Source organism: Oryctolagus cuniculus, chromosome 5 (assembly GCF_964237555.1).
Source record: "Oryctolagus cuniculus chromosome 5, mOryCun1.1, whole genome shotgun sequence".
Classification (NCBI taxonomy): Eukaryota; Metazoa; Chordata; class Mammalia; order Lagomorpha; family Leporidae; genus Oryctolagus; species Oryctolagus cuniculus.
Window position 1 is genome coordinate 133377469 of NC_091436.1, and position 19988 is coordinate 133397456.

General features: G+C 55.0%; 1 long non-coding RNA gene across 1 annotated transcript; it reads left to right on the plus strand.

Moving 5' to 3' along the window:
• The first annotated feature begins 7101 nt into the window (after nucleotides 1-7101).
• LOC127493205 (uncharacterized) lies at nucleotides 7102-8572 on the plus strand. Its single transcript, XR_007923290.2, has 3 exons — nucleotides 7102-7232; nucleotides 7399-7466; nucleotides 8061-8572. It is a non-coding gene; the product is annotated as an uncharacterized lncRNA (long non-coding RNA).
• Nucleotides 8573-19988: the final 11416 nt, after the last annotated feature.

Below are 19988 nucleotides of genomic sequence, written 5' to 3' on the forward strand. Positions count from 1 at the left end.
GGCTCCCAGCCGAGTGCCGGGGTACGGGGAAGGCAGGACTCCCGGCTCCGGAAGAGCCCCCCGGCGTTTTGAAACCCATTCCGGAAAAGAAAACTCCGCAATCTTTTTGTCTCCGAAGTTTTCCCATACGGAAGTAGCCGGCGTAGCCCCGTGCGCCTCACACGTGGACGTGCACACGAATCCCGTCCCCTGGGATTTTACTTTATTGAAACCGGTTCCGATTCAGTAGATCTGGGTCAGAGCCAGGGCTGCGTGTCTGTCCAGCTGTGAGGTCCGAGTCACCTCTGGGGATGTCCGTTGTAGCAACGGATGGTCAACTTTAGGCCCCTGCATTTGTGTTTCGCCATTATTTTGATGCAACGCCTGGGCATCATATTTCATCCACAAATATTGTTACGCTTTAGAGATACAGATTGTTTTTTAAAAAAAAATAAGCATAGCACCATTTTTACACTTAAGAATTAATCACACTAATTCTATAATGCCCAAATAGCCACGCATGTTCAAACGCCCACTCTTGAACTAAAACGTCCAGTTTGTGCCCTTCGAGGACAATGACAAACAGGGACCATCTGCCTCCTGTCTTTGGTGGCTGCTGCGGCCTGAGGAGGCCTAGGAGGCCCCGGGGCGGGGGGGGGGGGGTGGCTGGGAAATGGGCAGGAGCCCTCTGTGTGCCCAGCACATGTGTCCGGTCCCGGTCTGGCGAGGCATGGGGCTGTGGCAGGGGACCATTGCTGCATCTGTCAAGGGAGAGGAGCTGTCTTCAAGGAGGAAAGGAACCGGTTGCTGGCCTTCAGCAAACAGGGGGTCCGCACAAGGGAGCCTGCAGACCCCAGACCCTTGTCACAGCCCTGCCTAGTCCTGCAGCATCAGCCTCAACCTGAAGCACCCTTTCCAGGCAGGGGGAGTGCCAGGGTCCCACTGACGTGCCCAGCTGGTGTTGTGGGCAGGGAATCTGTCTTATTTGTGTCTGACACATAGTAGGACATCCTAAGTGTATAGAGAATAAACAGAAGAGTCAGCCCATTGGAAGCAACAACATATTTCTTTAATAAACATTTGTGTTTGCCATGTGCCAGTCATCACACTAAGTGTTTCACATACACAACTCACTTAATCACCGCAAGAGGCCTGTGAGCCAGTGCCAAGATTATCTTCATCTTAGCCAGGAGGAGCCAGTCCTACCGCCAGGTTAATGGAGCAGCCCACGGGCACTCAGCTGCTAAGGAGCAGAGCTGGGCGGAGACACCGGTGCAGCCTGGTGCTATTTTGTGTCTCCACAGTGAGAGGCACGCGGCTCCTTGAAAACAGTGGCCTATGTTGCAAATCCCCTCTTGTGTCTGTGGATGGAACTAGTTCTCCCTTGGCTCAGCCTGCCCTGAGGAATTTGACATATCCAGCCTGAGACCCCGTGAGAAGGGAAAAGCTGGCATGCCTGGGAAGGAGCCAGGGGTGTTTGGGACCTTTGGGCTTGGTGACACGGGTGGAAGGCACACTGATTCTGAAGCTGGGGTGGGGTCCCACAAGGCAGGTGTAAGGGGTGGGCACTGATAAGACTCTTTGTGGGTTCCCTTCTGGGTTGAGGATTCAGCAAGGAAGGGGGCTGGACACCTGCTGGTATCTCTGACACCTAAGGAAGCAGAGGGGCGCCCCGGCAGGTGAGGAGCGCCAGGGAGGCTGCTCATTGCTTAAGTAGGTGCAATCCTACCAGGCCATGGGCCAGCCGCTGCAGCAGTGGCCCCGACACCTCTTGAGCAAGGGCCAGGAAGTGACTCAGGCCTCAGACTCTGCTGACACCGAGCCCCGCTGGGGCCCAGCCAGGCAGCTCTGGAGGGGAGGGCTTGTTGGATATGGGGTGGGGGTGGGGGCAAGGATGCGGGAGGAGGAGGGAGTCACTGAAGACACCCCCGGGGGCCCAGCACTCCCGGAACCCCCAGCACCCAGGGCTCTCTTCTCTTTATGGTCCAGGACCCCTTTGCTTGTCTCCAGCCTGGACACAGACTCAATGCTGGCTGCTTGGTTTCTGCCCGATTAACACAGAGGCGAGGTTTTAGGAAATCAGTCTGGGGAGGAGACCTGAGTTTCTTTCCCAGCTGTGTCACAATGCTGGCTGTGTGACCTTGGGCAAAGTTCCTTCCCCTCCTTGGAAAATGAAGATGATGTTAAACTAAGACAAGTACAGATCTTGTTCACCCTACAAGGAGGTCCTGTCCCAATAAACCCATCGTGAGTTGGAAACACCACAAGTTGAAAAAGCCTTTAATCCACCCCAGGCTCCCCACATCACAGCTTAGCTACACGGAGCACTGTGGAACCGGCATCTTTCCTCTCGTCTGCTGGGGCTGACAGCGCTGTGGCTGGAGTGCGTCTCACTAGGATGTGCTCCTAGGAGTGCCTAGGATGGATAACCCAGGGAAAGATCCAAATTCCAAACCTGAAGTGTGTTGTTTCTCGAGTGTGGCTCACTTTTGCACTATGGCAAGGTTGAACAATTCTAATTCAAACCCTTGTAAGTAAGGGGTATTTTGTATTCATTTTTTAAAAAGATTTATTTATTTATTTGAAAGTCAGAGTTACACACAGAGAAGGAGAGGCAGAGAGAGAGAGAGAGAGGTCTTCCATCTGCTGGTTCACTCTCCAATTGGCCACAACGCCCAGAGCTGGGCTGATCTGAAGCCAGGAGCCAGGAGCTTCTTTTGGGTCTCCCACATGGGTGCAGCTTGGGCCATCTTCTACTGCTTTCCCAGGCCATAGCAGAGAGCTGGATCAGAAGTGGAGCAGCCGGGACTTGAACTGGTGCCCATATGGGATGCCAGCACTGTAGGCAGTGGCTTTACCTGCTATGCCACAACACTGGCCCCTGTATTCATTCTTAGGAATGTAGTATTCCAAGTGCACTTGAGGGCTCTTCAAAAAGTCCATGGAAGATGCATATTATAAAATAACTATGCATGGATTTCAAAATTGTTTGCACCCAGATAAACTTATCTTGTGTTTGTTATTTTAAAGATTTATTTATTGGAAAGGCAGAGTGATGGGGCGAGAAGAGAGCGCTTCCATCCACTGGTTCACTCCCCAAATGGTCACAATAGACAGGACTGAGCCAGGCCAAATCCAGGAGCCTGGAACTCCATTTGGCTGTCCCACTTGGGTTGCAGGGACCTAAGTACTTGGGCCATCTTCCATTGCCTTCCCAGGGACATTAGCAGGGAGCTGGGTCAGGGGCAGCCAGGACTCGAATCTGCACCCATACGGGATGCCAGCAGGGCAAGTATTGGATGACCCCATGCACAATGCCAGCCTTCTCTTTTCTTTTTTCCTTTTATTAGAGAGAAAGGTCTTCCTTCCGTTGGCTCACCCCCCCCCCCCCCCAAATGGCTGCTACGGCCGGTGCGCTTCGCCAATCCGAAGCCAGGAGCCAGGTGTTTCCTCCTGGTCTCCCATGCGGGTGCAGGGGCCCAAGCACCTGGGCCATCCTCCACTGCACTCCTGGGCCATAGGAGAGAGCTGGACTGGAAGAGGAGCAAGCGGAACAGAATCCGGCGCCCCAACCAGGACTAGAACCTGGGGTGCCGGCGCCGCAGGCAGAAGATTAGGCAAGTGGGCCGTGGCTCCGCCCATCTTTTCTTTATTTATTTAAAATTCGACTCACAGGGAGTGGAGAGACAGGAGAGAGAGAGAGAGAGAGAGAGAGAGAGAGAGAGAGAGAGAGAGAGAATGAGAATTTTCCATCTGCTGATTCAATCTCAAAATGACTATGATAGCTGGGGCTGGGCCAGGCTGAAGCCAGAAGCCAGGAACTCCATCCAAGTTTCCTACATGGGTGGCAGTGGCCCAAGCACTTAGGTCATCCTCTGCTGCCTTCCCAGGAGCATTAGCAGGGAGCTGGATCAGAAGCAGAGCGGCTGGGACTCCAACTGGTACCCCAGTATGGGATGCCGGCGTGGCAAGCAGTGGCTGAACCCACAGTGCCACAACGCCTGTCCTTACCCTTACCCTTGAATTCCGTCTTCATTGAGCTTTCTGAAGTCCCCTCGTCTGAATATGATCCTCACAACACCCCCAGCAGGGAGGAACTACTAACACCACCAGCCAGCGTGGCGAAGCGCTCATCACTCCCTGCAGCCAGGGGTCCTGGCATGAGGCCCGAGGGGCATCTCGGGGACAGGGCGTTAGAAAGGACTTATTATAAGGTTAGGTGATGTGGACGTGGGCGGTGGGCTTTGCCCTGGATTGGCTGCCGCAGGAAGTAGAGGGGATTTTGAGTGGGCATCTTCAAGGATCTTTCCTAGAAGGAGGGCAGACCGGAGTGAGGCTGAAGCTGCGGCTGGTGGGGAAGCAGCTCCGTTCGCATTAGCTCCATTAGGCCATGATTGGTCATCGTTGTAGTTTAGACAATATTCATATTTAGTCTGTCTGTGTTCAGATGTGATTAGAGCAGTCTGGTCTTTGTCTTGATCCAAGCTGGTCACAGATGGCCTTGTCCGATGTTGACGTTTGGGAAACCTTCTGGCCAGTTCCAGCAGCCGAGTCCTGGCTGAGCGGGGCTGCCAGCTCCTGAGACTAGCTCTTTGCCAGGACCAGCATTCCCCTTGTACAGATGGACAAACTGAGGTCCAGAGAGGGTCGGTGATTTTCCCAAGGTCACCCCTAACCGAGAAGGTGGTGGACACGGCTCTTCTGCCTGTGTCCCGGACAGGCGGCTGACCGCATCCCACAGAGCACCTGGGTCCCAATCCTGGGTCCAGCTCCCGAGTCCAGATCTCTGCCCATGCAGAACCTGGCTGAGAGTGATGACGGCTCAAGATACGGTCCCTGCCACCTGTATGGGACACCCGGATGGCGTCCCAGGTTCCTGGCTTTAGCCTTGGCTCAGCCCTAGCCCTGGTGGGCATCTGGGGAGTGCACTAGGCACTTGGGATGCCCACAGCCCACACTGGAGGGCCTGGATTCAAGCCCCGGCTCTATCCGGCTTCCAGCTTTGCACTGCTGTGTACCCTGGGCAGTCATGGTGATGGCTCAAGTAGCCGAGCCCCTGCCAGCCAGGTGGGCGATCCACACCTAGTCCAGTGCTGGCTCTTGTGGGCATTTGGGGCATGTACCAGAGGATGGGAGCTCTCCCCGCCCCCACCCATATTCTTCCTTTAAAATAAGCAACCAAAGAGAGTCAGAGAGATGCAGATGAAAGACTGCATGCGTGGGCTGCTCTGTGACTTGTCAGGCTGTGCAACCCCAAACAGGTTAGTCTAAGCCTCAGTCTGCTCGTCTGTGAAATGGGCCCGAGCAATGAGCCCCTCCTCCCAGGCCATGCTTGAGACCGAAAGAGAGGACACTACCAGTGTCTCATTCGGTGCCTGGCAGGTGGTAAGTAGGTGCTCCCCCTGCCAGGCCCCAGCCGAGCTGTCGGCTTGCACCCCAGAAGCGGCCCTCTCTATTCTGTTTGCCAAATCCCCATCACAAGCATTCACCACCCAGTCATCCCTGTTTAGGGTCTTCCGCGTGCCAGGGGGTGGGGTGAAGGAGCAGATAAAAATCCCTGCTGTGTGGAGCTGGCACTCTGGTTGGGGAGGCCGGTGAGAGACCAGCGAGCAACTGTGCAGTTCACAGCTGAACCGCAGAAAGCCACTGCCAGCGGCCAAGTCCACGTGCTTCAGCCAGATGGGCGTCAGGTGGTACTCAGCGCGATGAAGAAAGTAAGGCAAGGGGTGGGCGTTGTGGCTTGGGACACCCCCGGTTCAGTCCTGGCTACTCGATCTAGCTCCCTGCTACTGTGCCTGGGAGGCAGTGAGTTATGGCCCAAGTGCATGGGCCCCTGCACCCACATGGGAGACCCGGAAGAAGCTCCTAGCCATTTGTGGAGTGAACCAGCAGATGGAAGATCTCTCTCTGTCTCTTCCTTTCTCTGTATCTGTAACTCTGCCTTTCAAGTAAATAAAATAAATATTATTTAAAAAAAAGGCAGTGAGAAGTGTCCCAGGTCCTCAGGGACCTGAGGAGGTGACATTTGGGTGTTGCCCGATGGGTGAGGGAGTGAGGCGTGCCATGTGCCTCCCGCAGAGGGGAGGGATTCCCACTGCGGCCCTGCAGGACCCTGCATACCCGGGGACACCGCGGGGGCCTCTCTGCCCCCTCTGCCCAGACCTCTTTCTTCCTGTGGCTGCGTGGGTCAGCAGAGCCAGGGCCTGGGCAGAACCCCAGCCCAGAAACAAAGCATCAGGCGGCAGCTCCTCAAAGCACCCCGGGAACTCCCAAGGCCATCTCAGCCCCGCCCCCTTAGGCCCCTCCTTTGCTCTCCCCGCCCTCAGCTTCAGCACCCCTCCCCCGGGGTGGGCTGGGGGCGCCTCGCCCTCCGCCCTCCAAACACGCTCCCTGCCCCAACCCACAACGCTGTGCCCTCGGTGGCGCACGGGTTCATCTACCCCTGGGTGCGCCAGCCCTGCTGGGCCCCAGCAACCAGCGAGTGAGCCAGCCTGAGGTTTTCTGGAAGGAGTAGTGAAGGGGCCGCATCTTCGCATCCCACTTGGCTACCAGCTGGAGTCCTGGCTGCTCCACTTCTGATCCAGTTCCCTGCTGATGCGCCTGGGAAAGCAGCAGAGGGTGGCCCAAGTGCTTGGGCCCCTGCACCCACATAGAAGACCTCCATGACCCTGGCTTTGGCTTGGCCCAGCCTCAGCGGTCACAGCCATTTGGGGAAAGAACCAGAGGATGGAGGAGCCCTTGCTGTGTGCCTTTTGAATAAATAAAATCTTTTTTAAAAAGAGAGAGAGAGAGGTGGTGGTGGGGAGAGAGAAGAAAGCACCAACCAGGACCGTAATTTAAGTCAGATGTGGGACGGGGTCTGGTATGTGGGTCACCGGGGAGGCTGGGGGCTTTGCCCTGGTCTTCCCTTGCTTGTGTGGCCATCCCTGGGCCTGGCCGGAGCAGGGCCTGTGTGTGATGGTGACAGAAGCAGGGTGCATAGCCTGCATGTGGGGCCGGAGCAGGGCCCTCTGCCCTCCGCCCACAGCCCTCGGTGGTCCCAGGGTCAGCCCGCCCCTCCCCTCTGGAACTGCCCGCCCCTCCTCTGCTCTCCGCCTTCCTTCCTTCCTTCTCATCTCTTCAAGGAGGTGTTCCGGGGTGAACTCCAGACCTAAGGGAACGCCCCGGCCTGTCCGCACGCACGCCCGCCCGCCCGTGAGCCAGTAGAGGCAGCCGGGGACTGCAAGGCCGAGCCGCTGTGTGGCCCGGAGCAGGTGAGCGCCATCTTTGTGCTTCCTCCTCGGCGAGTCCGGCGGGTTGGAGGAGATGACACACACACACTGTGCAGGGCACTCCCTCCTGTCTGCCAGGACTCACGCGTGTCACCTCCCCCGGGAGTCCTCCCTGACTTCTCATCACACTGCCTCCTTTTCCTTGCAGCCCTCCTCAGGACCTTGGTGAACCTGTTGGTCCTCTGTCCTCTGTGCCAGAGCGTCAGGCTGCTGAGGGTAGGGGCTTTGTGTGTCTTGTTCATGGCTGAATTCTCAGAACACAGGCAAGGGCCTGGTGCATAGAAACCGCGCGGCGGTGTGGACGGTGCAGTGGCTGTTACCATGCACCTGTCTCAGGCCCACCCCCCCACCCCTGCACCTGGGGCAGCCCCGCCCAAATGACCTGCCGACTGGCGGGATTGGGGTCACGGCCCTGCCTGGGCTCCTGTGTGCTCTGCCCCAGGCAGGGGAGTCTGAGCAGCCCGGGGCCACCTCACAGCCTGTCGGTCCAGGGCAGAGGCCACTGTGCTGCCTGCCAGGCTCCTCCCACGGAAACCCAGGTCACCCCTGGAGGTCCCTGGGCCCTCGTCAGAGTCAGCAGCCGAGCGGAGCTTGGGCTCAGATTCGCTGTGTGGCCTGAGATAAGTCTAACACCTCTCTGGGCACTTCCAGTTTCTGTTAGGTCTGTCCCCAAACATTGACGGCGCACTAATCACTCACCAAAATCTGTTCCAAGAACTGTGTGTACCTCATTGCATTGAGGGACCCTTATGAGATAGGCTAATGGTATTCCCATTTTACAAATAGTAAAAATGAGGCCATTTTTTACAGGAGCTGGGGTCAAGCCGGCGTGTGTGCATGCCCACCACGGCCAACTTCAAGCCACCAACCTGGTGTTACCTAACTCGTGACACCAGTTAGGAAGCTGGGAAGGCACAGGAAATCAGAAAGGTGTGGCCACAGGGGTGAGCGGGGATGACAGAGAGGACAAACCTGCGCGTCCCTCCCAAACAGCTTCTCCCTGCCTCACCCAAGGCCCCCCACCCCCCCACCCCCAGCCCAGCCGGCTGCGCTCATCTGCAAAGAGGCTGCAGCCCTGGGACATCCCGGAGGCCCCAGGATGAAGTCTCAGCGTCCCAGCCTGCTGGACAAGGCTCGCCGCCCTCCGGCCCCGCCTTTCGCTGGCGGCCTGTCCATGCATCTGAGTCCATTCCTCGCCCCTGGCCCTCCTGTGGGATCCATGACACTGCAGGCCCTCCGTCTTGGAATTGTTTCTCAATTCCAAGTTGACTTTCAAACAAAATGGAAGCGTAAGTTTTTTGGGCGCATGCGTGTCTCTTTGTCTCTCTCTGTACCTACTTCACAGCGCGTTGGGAAATCTTCATCCACGCAGTCTGATTTTTGCTGAGCCTCTGTTGTGACACCGAGGTCCCGTGGACAGGTGTCACACAGCTCTGAGCTGCAGAAGCTCACGCCCTGGTGAAGACAAAACCACAACTGTGTTATCCGCAGATGGGCGTGGGAGCCCGTGCGGGCTTGGGAGAGCCGCCGCGCGGGAGGTCGCCAAGGTGGTACAGACCAGGGCCGCACCCGCTGTCCTGCTTGTCGTCTGCGCCAATTAGGAGGTGCTGTTAGCATCCCTGCACAGGCCGGCACTGCGGCTCACTAGGCTAATCCTCCACCTGCTGCGCCGGCACACCGGGTTGGGTCGGGGCGCCGGATTCTGTCCCGGTTGCTCCTCCTCCAGTCCAACTCTCTGCTGTGGCCCTGGAAGGCAGTGGAGGATGGCCCAAGTGCTTGGGCCCTGCACCTGCATGGGAGACCAGGAGGAAACACCTGGCTCCTGGCTTCGGATCAGTGCGGTGCGCCGGCCGCAGCGGCCATTGGGGGGTGAACCAACGGAAAAGGAGGACCTTTCTCTCTGTCTCTCTCTCTTCCTGTCCACTCTGCCTGTCTCAAAAAAAAAAAAAAAAAAAAAGCATCCCTGCCTCGCACAGTGTCCCAGATTTCGGCGGTGTGTTTGGGATGGCCTGGCTTGAAAAATACCAAGTGTTGGGGGCGGCATTCGCTCAGCCAGTGGGGGTGGCGGGAGGGTGACAGCCTCTTTGAGGCAAGCCCTGTGCTCTTTCCTATAAGTACCGACTTCATGTCCATAATCTAAAACACAACACATTACAGAACCTAACAATCGTAATAGCAAACGCAAAAACTTAAATAGTTCTAGGAGCCATGCGCTGTTCCAAGTGCTCTACGTTGGCTCACTCATCTAACCCTCACGAAGAAGGTACTATTATGAATATCACCCCATTTTACAGATGTGATAGCTGAGGCCCGGCATGAGTAAGCGGCTTGTCAAGGTTACACAGCAAGTGAGTGGTGGAGCTGAAATTAGCACCTGCGCTGGCTCAGTCTCCAGCACTGAAGACCTTTTGGACCCTGGCTGGCTTCCTGCCCTCTGCGGCCACTGCCTTCAGGCTGCTGCGTGTTGTTCTGCGCCTGCTTTTCAAAGCTATTCTGTTCCCGGCTGGGTCTGTAAGCGAGAACTAGCTGGATCGGCCGGCAGCTTCCTTTTTCACGTTGGAGTGCTGGTAGCCACACCGACTGGTTTGGTCTGGCTCAGCCTGGCTCCCGGCTGCTCAGCCTCGGTGCTGCTGGCGTCTGGGGCCAGATGTTCCTCTGGTTCTCCGGAGTGCATCCCTGGCCTCCACCCAAAGGATGCGAGCAGCTCCCTGCCTCCCTCAAGTATGATAACCAGAAATGTCGCCAGACACTGCCACCTGTCCCCGGGGCACTGACCCAAAAACCTGGGGCGGACGGGAGTGGGAGCAGAGAGGGAGGCAGAATCCGTCTATTCCCACTGCTGTTCATGTTGCAGGAAGGCGCCACAATTTGTTTCCTGCTGATGGACTTTCAGGTTTGCACCGTTTTTTTCCCCTGCTAATTAATACTCTGGGGTTGGTGTTGTGGCGCCAGCTGGGTTAAGCCACCACCTATGATGGCGGCATTCCACATCGGAATGCTGGTTCGAATCCCGGATGCTCCACTTCTGATCCAGCTCCCTGCCCACGCGCCTGGGAAAGCAGCGGAGGATGGCCTGAGTGCTCAGGCATGTGCATGGGAGACCCTGATAGGGTTCCGGGCTCCCAGCTTCTGCCTGGCCCAGCGCCGCCATTGCAGCCATTTGAGGAGTGAGCCAGCAGATGGCAGAGCGCTATGGCTTTCAAACAAACAAATAAATAAATGTGTTTTTTAAAAGTCTCTGGACTTAGCTCCTCGGGGACCTACAGAAAGTCTGCGCGCAGCTCACGGCGGGGAGCTGGGACCGCAGGGCCGCCCTGGCTCATCCTGCCCCATCCTGTCCTGCCGCTTGGCTCCCTGGCGCGGAACCTTCCCCGTTCTTCGGCAGTCGGACTCCTGAGCCTCTCTCTCACGGTCCCTGGGTTTTGTGACCTGCTCTGAAAGCCTTCTCTGGCTGAAATCTTTGACCTGCCTGGAAACAAATGCCCAAGAAGAAGTGCGAGCCCATCTGGTGATTTCAACACCTTTTATCGACACAGACCACACAGACCGCTACAAGTGTTTGTTGGAAAAGCTGTGTGTTTTTATAGGTCTGGGTTACACCCACCTGTGAACAGCCTCTTTTTCACCTCCTGTTTTGTGTCCTGAAGAAGAACAACGGGAGAGGAATGTGGCAGGGGCTTTGACTCCAGGAAGCCCAGTACAACTTAAAGAAGCACCTGTTGAAGGCTCCTGACTCCTGCCTGCCCAGAAGCTGATAAGAGGATGGGCGGGGCGGGGCTGTTTCCTAAGCTCCAAGCAGGTGGGGCCTTTGCAGAGCAGGGCAGCCTGGGGCTGTTTGTCTCCAGATGGGGCCACTCCCCAGCAGGGGCACTCCGTCAGGGGCCATTATCAGATGGCCATCCCCTCTGGCTCACTGGGCAGAGCCGTGGAGTTTTCCATCTAGGGCAGTCAGCTCTGGCGGGCCTGAGCACTGGCGGGGGGAAATGAGGTTCCAGGTAAAGGTGGCAAATGACCACCTCACAGCTCGCCCTGGAGACAGAGGGTGGAGGCAGCCGATGAGGTCCAGGGCACACCCAGGAGGACAGGCAGGCCTTGGCTGCCCGGCCCAAAGACCACTGCCTGTCTGCTGAGTTCTAGAGGTGTGGGCCGAAGCTGTAGCTGGCCCAGAAAAGGCCTCCAGCAACATGGGCTTGAGGTTCTGTTTGTGTGTGTGTGTGTGTGTGCAAGCCTCTCTTGGTGACAGCTGTGGTTCATTTCACACAAGAGAGCCACCAGCCCACCTAGCACAACCCCTCCCCACGAGAGAAAACCTGAGTCAGATGAAATGCCTGTTCCTCTCAGCCGCCTGTGCTGCTTGCTCCTATCACAAAGATGCTTAAAAAAAATGTCTCCAAGGATCTGCTAAGCCTGGCATTGACTTTGTTCCACCTCCCTTGCTTCCCTCCTAAGCAACCATGGGCTGCCAGGGAGCTGGAAAAAGTCCCTCCCTCCATTTGAACATCTACTGTACGAGGGCAGGGATCTCATTCTTCCCCAAGTTCCCAGAGGAGGTTCTTAAAAGATATTTCCGGAATGAAGGTGCAAGATGCCATCGTAACTTCCGGTTCTTTCTTTCTCCTTGATGTTTTCATTGCAGAGCGGCAGAGGGATGGGGAAATAGTAGCAGTGATCTGGACCATGGCCATCACGCTGCCCTATAGTGTTTTTTAAAAGATTATTTGAGAGGTAGAGTTACAGACAGAGAGGGAGAGATGGAAAGGCCTTGCATCTGCTGGTTCACTCCCCAAATGGCTGCTACCACCGGTGCTGAGCTGATCTGAAGCCAGGAGCCAGGAGCCTCTTCCGGGTCTCCCCCATGGGTGCAGGGGCCCAAGGACTTGGGCCATCTTCCACTGCTTTCCCAGACCATAGCAGAGAGCTGGAGCGGAAGTGGAGCAGCTGGGACTTTAACGGGTGCCCATATGGGATGCCAGCACTGCGGGTGGAGGCTTAGCCTACTGAGGCACAGCACCGGCCCCTGGATCATCCTTTGATTCCTGTCCCAGTTGATTCAGTTGCTCTGTATCCAACTTGAACCACGCAGCAAAACATAGCAGAGAATCAGACCCCAGTGCTCCTCTCTTGAGTCTTTTTGGAACTCAGCGCTGTTTCTTAGGCGGGCAGATTATCTATTCAGATTTGGCTTCTTTCTTTTGATGATCTTTCCTTCTCAAGAGCGTTGATTGTAAAAACAGGAACAGAAGATGATTTGCAAGTGATTAAAAGATGGCAGACATTTTCAGACTCAGTCACAGGGACTGAACGTCCACAGGGTGCCGGGCACCAGGCTGGGCACATGCAACAGACACAAGGTCTGCTCTCAAGGACATAATGCCACAGGCTGCTATTTATTGAGCATCTACTGTATGCCAAGGGCTTTCCAGTCTTTAACTCATCTAATCCTCACAGCTACTCCACGAGATAGGCTCTGAGACAGACATTTGCCCAGAGATCGTACCCATGTTGTGGGCACCTCGGCTGGGCCTGTTCCAGGCTGTACCCTCCAGACCAGAAACAGATTCAAGCCAGAGGCACGCAGGTGAGCCGGAGAGCAGGGTTTATTTAAAGGGACAATAGGCAGTCAGACGTGAGTGCAGGGCCCTCTCCTCACTGCTCCCACCACCTTTTACCAGGTAGGCAGTGGTGCCCTGATGGAATAGTCAAGATGGGCGGAGTCTGGGCAGGGGTATGAGTGCTGCCCCTTTGTCCCATTTTGGGGGCTCTCAGAAGTGTCATGGCGTCTCCACACTGAGCTGGAGCACACACATGGTCATTTCTAAGGAAGGCGCTCTGGCGTCTGGTGTACGATGGGAAGTGGGTGTGCTGAGGGGGCGGGGCTTGGGTGGTGCGGGGCTGCAGCGCAGATGCTGAGAGCAGTCTCAGCTCCTGCTCCATCGTGGCTAGTCCTTTGCCTGCCCTCATCCCCGATGGGAGGGAGCGGGGCTGGACCCTCAACTCCGGCAGGCCGGCTCCCCAGCCTTTGTCCTTAACCTTCGTGTTTCCTTCTTTTGAGCAAGCGCTCCCAACAGCAGCCAGTGCCAAAGCCAAAGCATGATCAGTGCCAACACTGGTGGACCCAGCGGGCAGGGACATCTCCCACGGGCTTGAGGACGGTCGGGGAAGAGGAACAGAGAGTACTGTCCAGGCTGGATGGAAGAATGAGCATGTTGGCTCAGGGGAGTGGGGAAGGGGAAAGAAGAGGTTCCAGACAGAAGGAGTATCAGGAACAAAGCCAGGAGGGGAAGCCACGAGCAGGTGGGGAATCACCCATGCAGGGCAAGTCACGGAGAGGCACCGGGACCAAGTGCCAGGAAGCTGGAGGGAGACGCAAGGAGACTGTGGCTTCCGTCCTCCTGTCCCCTAGGGCAGTGACTGCACAAGCCCCTAGTGAGGGGCTTCAGGGCCAAATTCCCTCCCCAGACCCACTGACTTAAACGGGTGAGACCCAAGATGGCTGCCAACCAATCTGGGACCTCAACCAGATCTCAAGCCTCATTGCAATCTCATCTCCACGCCAAAACCCACGCTGGCCAGTGCCGTGACAGCTGGCAAACATGACAATCAGGAGGGACCAAGAAAAAGGCGGCAGAGGGGCCCCTGTCCCGGAACACCACGACCATCCTCCCTCACCCTAGCGTGTGCCTCCCCTCCTCCTTGTTCCCCTGTCCCTGGGCCTTCTCCACCCCCAGAGGCTGGCTTGTGAGCGAGGCTCCTGCTTCTCTGTTCCTTGGCCACTGGATGCTCAGCTTCGGGTTTGTGATTGGCTTTGTGACCCTGAACTGACAAAGTCTTGGATTTTGGGGTGACTTGCCTTCCCCCTCAAAGAGGGTAACACTCCTAGCTGGCCGGAGGGAAAGGGGAGTTTGTCTTCGGAGGGCTGGAGGTGCCCTTCTAGCCCAGATGAGGGAGGAAGCCTGGGAGAGGGGCCCAGCGTGTGCACACGGAGACAAGTCTCCCAGTGAGCGAGTGCTCCCAGCGGCAGCTGCTGGGGGCTCCTCCCCGGCCCAGCAGCAGCGGTAGAGTCAGGCAGTCCTTAAAAGCTGCGCTGAGTGGACATTTTTCTTGATTCTCTTTCGAAAACCAGGAGAGACACGGCTAACTCCAGCGCTGTACAACGTTTGGAACTTGGAGTCTCACTCTCGATACTTGGGTGGCCTGTTGAGCCCAGTCTCAGTTTGTAACTTGAGACATGACTCGTGCGGAACGTACAGCTGTACCTGCTAACATCCAGCGGGAGTTCGTAAAATGACAACCACATGCCGGCGCTGTGGCTCACTAGGCTAATCCTCCGCCTTGCGGCGCTGGCACACCGGGTTCTAGTCCTGGTTGGGGCGCCGGATTCTGTCCCAGTTGCTCCTCTTCCAGGCCAGCTCTCTGCTGTGGCCAGGGAGTGCAGTGGAGGATGGCCCAAGTGCTTGGGCCCTGCACCCCATGGGAGACCAGGAGAAGCACCTGGCTCCTGCCATCGGATCAGCGCGGTGCGCCAGCAGCAGCGCGCCGGCGCCGGCGGCCATTGGAGGGTGAACCAACGGCAAAGGAAGACCTTTCTCTCTGTCTCTCTCCACTGTCCACTCTGCCTGTCAAAAAAAAAAAAAAAAAGAGCCGGCGCCGTGGCTCAATAGGCTAATCCTCCACCTTGCGGCGCCGGCACACCGGGTTCTAGTCCCGGTTGGGGCGCCGGATTCTGTCCCGGTTGCCCCTCTTCCAGGCCAGCTCTCTGCTATGGCCAGGGAGTGCAGTGGAGGATGGCCCAGGTGCTTGGGCCCTGCACCCCATGGGAGACCAGGAAAAGCACCTGGCTCCTGGCTCCTGCCAGGATCAGCACGGTGCGCCGGCTGCAGCGGCGGCCATTGGAGGGTGAACCAGCGGCAAAAGGAAGACCTTTCTCTCTCTGTCTCTCTCTCTCACTGTCCACTCTGCCTGTCAAAAAAAAAAAAAAAAAAAAAAGACAACCACTTAGTGGGGCAGGAGGGAAGGGGGGAAGTAGGTGGAGGAACAGGAGGAAGCCCGGAGGGTCCTTATCATGGAGGTTGCACTTCCCCGGGCTCCAGGGGTGCCCCTAGTGGTGGAGCCTGCCAGCGGTTCTCAGCGCCTGCCCTTGGGAGGGGTCGTGTCGGGCTGTCACAGGATCGAGGGTATGACGGGACTTTGAGCACGCTGAGTGGGATTCTCCACCAGAGCCGCTTCATATCGCAGATATCCTGGTAGACATCTATGCAAGTGGAAAAAACGTTTTATGACAATCTGAGCCATTTGATTTTACATAGAAAATACAAATACTTTTTTGCACATGGAGTGAAGTTTTCTGGGATCACATCTGAGGAGATCAAGAAACTGTGGTTGTTTGAAATGTTGCCACAAGTTGTTCACAGACTCCAGAAAATAACATGACTGAGGGCGATCAGTCAGGATACGTGCGTTGCCAGGGCAACACAACTGTATCCGTCTGTTCACAAAGGTCGCAGTCAAGGTGACTCTGGGTACAGGAAAAGGCACCAAGCCTCTTCTCCAGGTCTTCTGTGTGGCTATACCTGAGTATTTCCATATTGAAATGCATTTGCATTTTTCCTTTACTCTTCATTTCCATCTTCTTTGAAACTGTGTTTGTGGATTCTCTGACTTCCACTTTGGGAGTATAAAAGGGATGTTAGGAAGCATTAACTGTGCCGAGGCTGTTGGATCTGCCAGAGCTGTGAACCACTGGTCTCTGTCACAGATCTACACTGGGCTTGTGGTTTTACATCTTACTTTTCTTCCTTTCTTTCTCTCTCTCTTTTTCTTTCCTTTCTTTTTTTTTCTTTTTTTTTTTTTTTCCTGCAACTGACACTCAAAAGGTGCTGGCAAGATTTTTCAGCTGCAACACTGGGCATAAGGTTACTTCCTCATTTAACTCTTGGTACCTTCTCAAGGAGGCACTATTTCTAGCTTGAACTAATGGAGTAGGTTTGCAATGCAACAGCAACCTGCCGGCTGTGAGCACTCGCACCAGTGTCTGGCTTCAGTAAGCCTTCCAGGAAGTGCCTCTGGAGCTTCCAGACCTCAGGAGCTTCCCCTGTGACCGGCTTTAGGGACTCACACTGTGGCCAGATGCAAACCTCTCCAAACTCACCCCAACAGAACAGCACCAGTGCCCAACGTCAACTCCAGAGAGATGCCCACTAGCCAGCACTTTCAGTGTCCACCGGCACACTGAGGCTTCTTATTTCATTTGATCTTTTTTTTTTTTTTAAAGATTTATTTACTTGTTTGAGAGGCACAGTTAGAGAGAGAGAGAGAGAGAGAAAGGTCTTCCATCTGCTAGTTAACCCCACAAATGGCTGCAAGGACTGGAGCTGCGCCAATCCAAAGCCAGGAGCCAGGAGCTTCTTCCGGGTCTCCCATGTGGGTGCAGGAGCCCAAACAATTGGGCCATCCTCCACTGCTTTCCAAGGCCATCGCAGAGAGCAGGATTGGCAGAGGAGCAGCCAGGATTTGAACTGGTGCCCATATGGGATGCTGGGTGCCACAGGTGGTGGCTTTACCTGCTACGCCACAGCGCCGGCCCCATTTCATTTGATCTTGCTGGTCACCTGAAAACTAGTAAGTCATCCCATGGTCACTTCCTGCCAATGCAGACTCTGAGATAGGATTTGAATTCAGGTCTGTGGCTTCAAAACCCAGTGTACTTTCCACTACCACCTATTACTGGCCTATCTAAGAAAATCCTGTAGTTGGGCCGGCGCTGCGGCTCACTAGGCTAATCCTCCGCCTAGCGGCGCCGGCACACCAGGTTCTAGTCCCGGTTGGGGCGCCAGATTCTGTCCCGGTTGCCCCTCTTCCAGGCCAGCTCTCTGCTGTGGCCAGGGAGTGCAGTGGAGGATGGCCCAAGTGCTTGGGCCCTGCACCCCATGGGAGATCAGGAAAAGCACCTGGCTCCTGGCTCCTGCCATCGGATCAGCGCGGTGTGCCGGCCGCAGCGCGCCGGCCGTGGCGGCCATTGGAGGGTGAACCAACGGCAAAGGAAGACCTTTCTCTCTGTCTCTCTCTCTCACTGTCCACTCTGCCTGTCAAAAAATAAAAAAATAAAAAAAATAAAAAAAAAAGAGAAAATCCTGTAGTCATGCCCCAGTTTAATTACTAGATTTTGTCTGTGGATAATGGCCAATGAGCTTCTGAATAATTTAATCCACTCAACAGCCATGCTATGATTTAGACAGAGTTTAAAAGTGCCCTGAAAGGTTCATGTGTTTGGCTTGGACGTCCATCTACTAAGAGGTGGGGCCTAGTGGAAGGTCATGGGGACATCATCCTTGCAAGGGATTTGTGAAGTTACCTTGGGACCTTGACTGTTCTCATGCCACAGGCTTGGCCCTGTCTGTACACAGCTGTGCCCTCGCCTCTTGGCCACATGATGGTGCAGCAAGCCAGCGCCTGGCAGGTGCAGGTCCCGTGCTGTGTGGACTTTCCTGCTACAACTGGGAGCCCAATAAACCTGTTTCTTTCGAAGTACCTGGCTTCAGGCTTTTTTTTACAGCAACACCAGACAATCCATCCTGTCCCCCCCCCCCTTTTTTTTTCCAAAAGATATAAAACAGCCTTAATTCAAAACTGATCACACTTCCTTCTGAATTATCCTTTACTTCAAAAGAAGATCCACTTCAGTCTTTAAAAAGGCCGTTCAGGTGAGGCGTCTGACCCAGATGCCAGTCAAGAAGTCAAGATGCCCACATCCACAACCCACGTGGGTGCTTGGGTTGGATTCTTGGTTCTGGCTCCCGATTCCAGCTTCCTGCCAATGCCCTCATGAGGCAGCAAGCGATGGCTGAAATAGTTGGGTCCCTGGGCCAGCGCTGTGGCATAGTAGGCTAAGCCTCTACCTGCAGTGCCCGCATACTATATGGGCACCAGTTTGTGTCCTGGCTGCTCCTCTTCCTGTCCAGCTCTCTGCTAATGATCTGGGAAAGCAGTGGAAGATGGCCTAAGTGTTTGGCTCCTACACCTGCCTGGAAGACCCAGAAGCTCCTGGCTCCTGGCTTTGGATCAGCTGAGCTCTGACTGGTGCCAACACCTGGGGATTGAACCAGCAGATGAAAGACCTTTCTCTCTGTCTCTCCTTCTCTGTAACACTACCTTTTAAAATAAATAAGTTTTTTTAAAAGAAAATACTTGGGTCCCTGTCACCCATGTGGGACATCTGGATTGAGTTCCTAGTAGCCAGCATGGCCCTGCCCAGCCATTGTGGGCATCTGGGGAGTGAACAGGGAGCAGATAGGATCTCTCTCTGCCTGTCTCTCAAACTAAAAAAAAAAAAAAAAAAAAAAAAATCAGATTTGTATCTTCCTTCCAAGATTCAAAGCCACTTATTTAAGTTACAGCAGGCCAGCAAGTTTCAAACCCTTTGGTATTATGTATTCTCAAAACCCTTTGGTGTTATGTAAGACTGAGGGAGAGAAAGCTCTAGATCGCTGGGTTTCAACTCGGAATGATTTGCCCTCTAAGGAACATCTGGCAACATCTGGAGTCTTGGCTGTCACAACAGGAGAAAGGTAGTGTGTGATTTCCTGACACACAATGGGCGGGGGCCAGGGGTGCTGCTTAGCGCCTTGCAATGCGTGAGCCCCCACTACAAAGAATTCTCGGGCAAGATGTCAGCTGAGTTAGTGCTGAACGCTTCTTCTGGGAAGGAAACCAGGAAGCCCTCCCAGCGGGATGGATAATCCTGGCGCAGAGCAGTGGTGGGGGCGCTGCTCGCCAGAGGCCTGAGAGCTGGGAGCAAGCCGGTTCCAGCAAGCATGTTGGGCTTCAGCTCTGACAAAAGTGAAATTAGGAAATGGTTCCCAAAGTTAAACAGATTGAAAAAATCTTCCTGATTGAGAAAAAAAAATTGTGATTATAAAAATAAAACCAGGGCCCGGCGCTGTGGCGTATCAGAAAAAGCTGCTGCCTGCAGTGCCAGCATCCCATATGGGCCACTCCACTTTCCATCCAGCTCCCTGTTAATGCACCTAGGAAAGCAAAAGATGGTGCAAATCCTTGGGCCTCTGCATCCATGTCAGAGATGGGAAGCTCCTGGCTCCTGGCTTCAAATCAGCCCAGCTCTGGCCATTTTGGCCATCTGGGAAGTGAACAAATGGATAGAAAATTCTCTCTCTCTCTCTCAAATAAATTTTAAAAAATCAGTGAAAACAAAGAGTAAACATTACAGAAATAGCACAAAAAGTTAGAGCCCACAATCCCAGGAACCAGAGATGGCTGCTAAGAGTTTATGTTCCTCCAGGCTTTCCCCAGCTACAAATGGGTTGAGGGTCCCGAAGCCAAAAATCCAAACTCCAAAATGCTCTGTCATAGTGCAGTGTCCTGTTGGTGCTCAAGACATCTCAGATTTGGAGTTTTGGTAAAATCTGCAAACATTCCAAAACCTGAGACCCTTGTGGGGCCAAGCACTTTGGGTAAGGGATGCGCAGCCTGTACTGTCTTTCCACCAGTGCTGAGGGGGCGGGGCCACTGTTTTGCTGTTTACATTTCCTCCTTCCTAAGATACCTCCCATAGCTGCCCATGCCTGGTGCAATACTGACTCCTGCTGGCCAGCTTACTCCTCAAGTTCTGACACAGCCATGGATTACTTCCCATGTTTTGCCACTACAAAAGAATGTGGCCATGAACAGCTTTTTACTGTTTTGTTTGTGCACCTGTGAGTCCTTCTGATCCATGTAAATACC